The sequence below is a fragment of the Gymnodraco acuticeps genome, unplaced genomic scaffold (genome assembly GCF_902827175.1).
Source record: "Gymnodraco acuticeps unplaced genomic scaffold, fGymAcu1.1, whole genome shotgun sequence".
NCBI classification, from domain to species: Eukaryota; Metazoa; Chordata; class Actinopteri; order Perciformes; family Bathydraconidae; genus Gymnodraco; species Gymnodraco acuticeps.
Genome location: NW_022990966.1, coordinates 4,593,577 through 4,600,249, shown reverse-complemented (window position 1 = coordinate 4,600,249; position 6,673 = coordinate 4,593,577). Strand labels below are relative to the sequence as shown.

Sequence of the window (6,673 nt, the reverse complement as noted above, 5' to 3'; positions counted from 1 at the left end):
TGTGTGTGGTGTAGTTCCTCACACAACGCTTGTTAGTTTGGTGTTTGTAAAATTGAGTTAGTCTTGGCACCACTTGGGGAGCTATCAGTAAAGTACAGGTTTCTTAGACATTATAGATGTCAGGAAACAATAGCCACAGAAAGTATAGCAACAATCAATGTTGTTTTAATTAAAGATGTCTCTTATCAAGTATCTTTTCCTCTCTGCCTTGAGGTTTCACTTACTGGCCAACAAAATGTCACAATCTGTGATCTGTATCTAAGGTTTAATCTGATGGTTTAATGGGTCAACTTCCTGGTTTTGGAAGAAACTATTGAGTATGAAAATAACAGTTTGTCTTCTCAGTTTTCTGGTTTCCCCAAATCCTACTTTGATTGAGCTAAGTATCGTGGGTGTTTTTTAATTTTTAATTTTGTTGTTTAGCCCCTCATGCTATAATCATGTGTATTTTCTCCATTCCTGTTCATGTGTCTTCTCGCAATTATCACTGGCCCCGTGTATATCGTAATCGATATAACCGGCCTGCTCTCGGTCATCCCACGTGCTCCACTGAGATCCAACATCTAGTTTCAGGTTGGCCTGTGGAAACTGCCAGTCAGTTGTTCCTAAGGCTGACTTCATCTCTGGCTACACCTCCCTGCAGTCTCTGGATTTCCTGCTCTCACTGAGACCTGGATTACTCCATCCAACAAATTCCACCCCAGCAGCTCTCTCCACTGCATATTCCTTCTCCCATACACCCAGACCAACTGGCAGAGGAGGTGGCACTGGTCTCCTGCTCTCTCCCAAATGGAGCTTTTCCCCTCTTCAAGCTACCTAAACTTTACTCCTTCCACCTTTGAGTTCCATGCCGTCACAGTAACCCATCCTATACAGTTAACCATTGTTGTTCTCTACCGTCCACCAGGCGCCTTGGGGGACTTCTTGGAGGAATTAGATCATCTCCTCTCACACATCCCTGAAACTGGCCCTCCCGCTGTACTTCTCGGAGACTTCAACCTCCAGATGGGGAAGATAGACGAACTAACATCTCTGTTAACCGCCTTTGCTTTCTCACTCTCTCCGTCCCCACCGACTCATAAAGCTGGCAATGTCCTTGATCTCATATTCTCAAGGAACTGCGCTACTTCTAACCTCTCTGTAAACCCGCTCCACACATCCGATCACTTCTTCATTTCATTCTCTCTATCCCTTTCCAAACATAACAAACTAATCTCTTCCCATCCTACACTTGTCCGCCGTAACCTTCGCTCCTCTCTCCCTCTACCTTTGCCTCGTCGCTGCTCTCAGCCCTCCCCTTTCCTCTGATTCGTTCCATCTCCTGCCTCCAAAACTCTGCTGCAGAAACTCTCCTCTCTACTCTCTCATCCACTCTGGACTCGCTCTGTCCTCTGACATCTCGGCAGGCTCGTCAGTCCCCTCCGGCTCCCCTGGCTAAATGATGCACTGCGTGCTAATAGAACCGTCCTTAGGGCAGCAGAGCGGAAATGGTGGAAATCCAAACACCGTGACGACCTCCTAACCTATCAAGCTCTCCTCTCCTCTTTCTCTGCTTCGATCTCTCAGGCAAAAAGCACTTTCTTTCAAGATAAGATCCAATCTTCCTATTCCAATCCTAAAAACTATTTTCCATCTTCTCCACCCTCTTGGACCCTCCAAAAGCTCCTCCCCCCTCCTCACTTCTGTCAAGCGACTTTGTTACCCACTTTGAAAAAAAAGGTTAATGATATTCGCTCTTCTTTTTCTGACTCACCTTTACTCACCGCTGGGTCACCAGACCTTCCTTCCACCAACACACTAACCTCCTTTTCCCCTCTCTCTCCAAGTGAGGTTCTTACCCTCATTACCTCTGCCCGCCCCTACCACCTGTCCTCTGGACCCTATCCTTCAAACCTCCTTCAGACTATCGCTCCTGATATTCTACCGTTTCTCACCCATTTCATCAACACTTCTCTAACTTCTGGTCACTTTCCAAACAGTCTCAAGGAGGCAAGAGTAAACCCTCTCCTAAAGAAACCCACTCTCAACCCGTCTGATGTTATAAACTACAGGCCTGTCTCTCTCCTCCCGTCCTGTCTAAATCACTTGAACGCGCTGTCTTTAAACAACTCTCCTGTTATCTCAATCAGAACAACCCTTCTGGATCCGCCCACCAATCTGGTTTCAAGGCAGGTCACTCCACAGAAACTGCTCTCATTGCTGTCACGGAGGAACTGCACACTGCCAAAACTGCATCCCTCTCCTCTGTCATCATCCTGTTGGACCTGTCTGCTGCATTCGACACGGTGAATCATCAGATCCTCCTTCGCACTCTCCAAAAACTTGGAGTTTCAGGCTCTGCACTTTCCCTCCTCACCCTCATACCTGAAAGACCGTACCTACAGGGTGACTTGGAGAGGGTCTGAGTCCGACCCTGTCAATTAACTACGGGGGTCCCTCAGGGCTCTGTTCTTGGTCCCCTCCTCTTCTCCCCTGTGTAACACAAACTCGCTCGGATCAGTCATAGCCCGCATGGTTTTTCTTACCACTGCTACGCTGACCGACATCCAATTAATTCTGTCCTTTCCCCGCTCAGAGACCCAGGTCGTCGCACGCATCTCTGCTTGTCTAGCTGACATCTCTCAGTGGATGTCTGCTCACCACCTCAAGCTCAACTTGACAAGACTGAGCTGCTCTCCTCCGGGAAAAGATTGTCCAACTCTTGACCTGACAATCAACATCGGCACCTCAGTTGTTTCCCCGACTCAGACTGCAAGGAATCTGGGTGTGAACCCTAGATAACACCTGTCCTTCACTGCAAACATCGCTGCTACAACCCGTCTGCTGCAGATACACTGCTTTACAACATCAGGAAGATACGTCCCCCAGCTGACTCAGAAGCGACTCAGGTTCTGGTCCAGGCTCTCGTCATCTCACCGCCCCCTAGACTACTGCAACTCCCTCCTGGCTGGTCTACCCTGCATGTGCCATCCGACCTCTGCAGCTCATCCAGAATGCAGCGGCTCGTCTGGTTTTCAACCTTCCTAAATTCTCCCACACCACTCCGCTCCTCCGCTCCCTTCACTGGCTTCCGGTAACTGCTAGAATCCACTTCAAGACACTGGTACTTGCTTACCGTGCTGCGAATGGATCTGGCCCTTCCTACATCCAGGACATGGTTAAACCGTACACCCCAGCGCGTGCACTACGCTCTGCATCAGCCAAACGACTCGTTGCGCCCCTCGCTGCGAGGGGGGACCCAAGTTCCCATCGGCGAAAACACGTGGGTTTGCTATCCTGGCTCCAAGATGGTGGAATGAGCTCCCCATTGACATCAGGACGGCAGATAGCTTGCACATCTTCCGGCGCAAACTGAAAACTCATCTCTTTCGACTCCACTTTGAGCGTTAGAACGATTAACGAAGCACTTTTATACTAATAAAGGACTGGATTACCTAAAGCCAGTTGAGTAGCACTTGAAATGTTTGGCTCTATGAAACCTGATATACTTATATGATTCTGTTTTCTTCAAGGTTGTGTCTTCCTGGTCGAATGTACTTATTGTAAGTCGCTTTGGACAAAAGCGTCAGCTAAATGCAATGTAAAAAAAAAACAAAAAAAACTTAGAGCTGCATAACAATTGACGAAAATGTCATTTAGAAGTAATTTTGATGGATGTTTAAGTGTGGCTCAGAATGCAAAAAGGCCACAGCAAATACATTAGTATTATGAGAAAAACCTGCTGCAGTGAAGTGGATTTAAGTTAAGCTTTTGTTATAGAGCATCTTAACACCTTTCTCACTAACTCTGTGTGTAGGTGTTTTTGCAGAAAGACTCCTTTGTGTATTTTTTAAACATGAATATGAAGCTATTTTTAAGCATTATTTATTTGTGGGCAGACTGTAAACATCTGATCACACTGTTGTTGTATTCCTTTACACTATAATTTACTTTCCTCGCTTATACAACCTTTTGACTCTCTAATCTACTGAAACTGCCGCTTCCTACAGCTTTTAAAACCCATATAGTATTGCATGTGTAGGAGGTGTTTTATAACAAATGCTATACAGTGATAAATTCTCCAAATGACATAAAGATGGTATTATTTGATATAATGCTAGGCCAGCATGTGTTGGAAATCAATGAGCAATTGCATTCAAAAAACTACTTATGATTTTGATGAAAAATCTGCCAATGATATATTATTTTAACTATATTTTTACAGATTTTGAATGGAGAGCCAAAGCAACATTAGAAGGGTGGGGCTCTGCAAAACTATTGTTTTCAATTGACTTTTTACATTAGAAATCAAACTTTTTCCAATTTCTCGTTCTGTTTATTAATTGTTTGTCCTCTTTTCTCACTCTTTCTTTCCTCGCTACACCTCTCTTTTTTCCCTTATCATAAAACCATTCCTCCTCCTCCTCCTCCTCCTCCTCCTCTTCCTCTTCCTCTTCCTCTTCCTCCTCCTCTTCCTCCTCCTCAGGGCATCAGCAGTCTGTTCAGCTCTCTGAAGGTGGTCCGCCTGCTGCGTCTGGGCCGTGTTGCTCGGAAACTGGACCACTACCTGGAGTACGGAGCTGCTGTTCTGGTGCTGCTGGTGTGTGTGTTCGGACTGGTGGCTCACTGGCTCGCCTGCATCTGGTAAACTATTTTTAGATATTTCCTCACAGTTTAGAGCTGTTAAACACACCTGCTAGCTGCTGGGAATGTACCCATCTTCTATATTGTTCCTAATTGGATATATATGCTAAACATTTCTGCAGCCCTCCCCACCTGTACTGAAATCACAAAGCATCTGCTGCTGTTCTGCTGACTACAAGCTTTGTTTAATTTCCTCCATACAGTATCAGGTGATTTGCTAATCATTTGTGCCCTATAGCAAACCATTTCTGCTTCCCTAAAACACAAAATCCCTTCTCAATTATTCCCTAATTGCAAATACTCCAAATCAATAACACTAAACACAACAGCAATATTTTGTAGCCATTACTGCTCCATTTAGGGTCATTCTAACTCCACATGCATTTCTAAACAGAGCAACGCAGTCGGGGGTAAACATTGGAGACATTCTTATTTACTCCTGGGCTGTTACAATACTATGCTCGTAAAGTTATAGGTGCATCGCAGCAGATCCATTTACAACATCCACAAGAAAAATATGTAAGACAAGAAAGACGGTAGATCTTACGGGTCTTAAGGTGGATAGTTATGCTTGCTCTGCTTTCATACCTGAACACACTAACATGTAGATGCTATCCTCAACAGGTACAGCATCGGAGACTACGAGGTCATCGACGAGGCCACCAACACCATCAAGATGGACAGCTGGCTGTACCAGCTGGCTCTCAGCATCGGATCGCCTTACCGCTACAACGCCAGCGGTTCTGGCCAATGGGAGGGCGGCCCGGGCAAAGACTCTCTGTACATCACCTCTCTGTACTTCACCATGACCAGCCTGACCACCATCGGGTTCGGAAACATCGCCCCCACCACAGACGGGGAGAAGATCTTCTCCGTGGCCATGATGATGGTGGGATGTAAGTACGAGATACAGCTGATTTGAGCTTTTGCTGTGCAGTGACTCTGCTGTTTTGTGTTTTTTTTGGTGCATTTCAGAGTGAAATGACTGGTGGATTTTGCTTTAGTGCCTTGCAATGTGTGCATATACTGAAAGCTAATCCACTTAGGGAGCTGCTCTTAGGGTCTTATATATTCATAATAATGATATGCTGTGTGAAAGTTGTTGGGTCTTTCATATGCTAGTATTTTACTGTTGAAGTTGTCGCAAAATTAAGTTGAATATCAATGATCCAAAGCAGATGTTTTCTCATGATCTGGTGTCTTTTTTGACCCTTCATGTTACTCCAATAACAGGTCAAATGATCATTTGAACACACTGAATAGGGGTGTGCAGATTTCCAAGTGATGTAAAGAGCACATTCAAGCTCCTGAGAGGATGAACACTTGGCGGCATTAAGAGAATTGGTTACAGTGTTTCAAAATGATGCCGCAGTAGGTGCATGCGTTGCGATTTTGGGCGTATAGAGCTTGCTTTTGTCTTGCCTTTAAAGGAAAAGCACAGGCGTTACTAATAACTTTTAATACAGACATCTGCGTGCAAAAACATGTTCTCACACAATCTTAACGTGCCAACAGCACATGTGTGAAATTTGTGGGTGTACACAAACACCCCGGTTATAGTAAAAGCAAAAACATGTAGTGTAAATGCACAAGCAATGTTCTGTAGTATATCAGTGCACTAAGAATAGAACATTTTAATCATTTCCCATGACAGCTTTTTCCTGCTGACCAACACCACCACTACTACTCCTGCTGTCTAATATAAACTGCAGCTTAAAGTCAGTTTTTCTCCATTAGCTCCCCTGAAAAGTCATATTCCCATTAGGACACTTTGAAGTGTGACACCTGCTGTACCACAGCTGCGTACAGTTTGTTGTTTGTGTAAATGTGTGTTTTTAAAGGATAATAATTACTATAGCTTATCTTACTGACCACCCACACAACTTGTACTTGTGCTTAAAGGCCACTTGGATCTTTAAAGTCTCCTAAAAAATAAAATTCCCATCAGGACCCTTTAGAGTGTGACACCACAAACTCTTTTTATTGTCGATTACTCTTTATGGAAATATTGCAGTGGGTTCAATGGAGAAAGTGAACTGGAGAATTGTCG

The 6,673-nt window shown here is 44.7% G+C and overlaps 1 pseudogene; it reads left to right on the top strand.

The window, feature by feature from the left end:
- Positions 1-4,465: 4,465 nt before the first annotated feature.
- LOC117558945 overlaps positions 4,466-6,673 on the top strand; it is a 76,969-nt pseudogene continuing 74,761 nt past the window's right edge.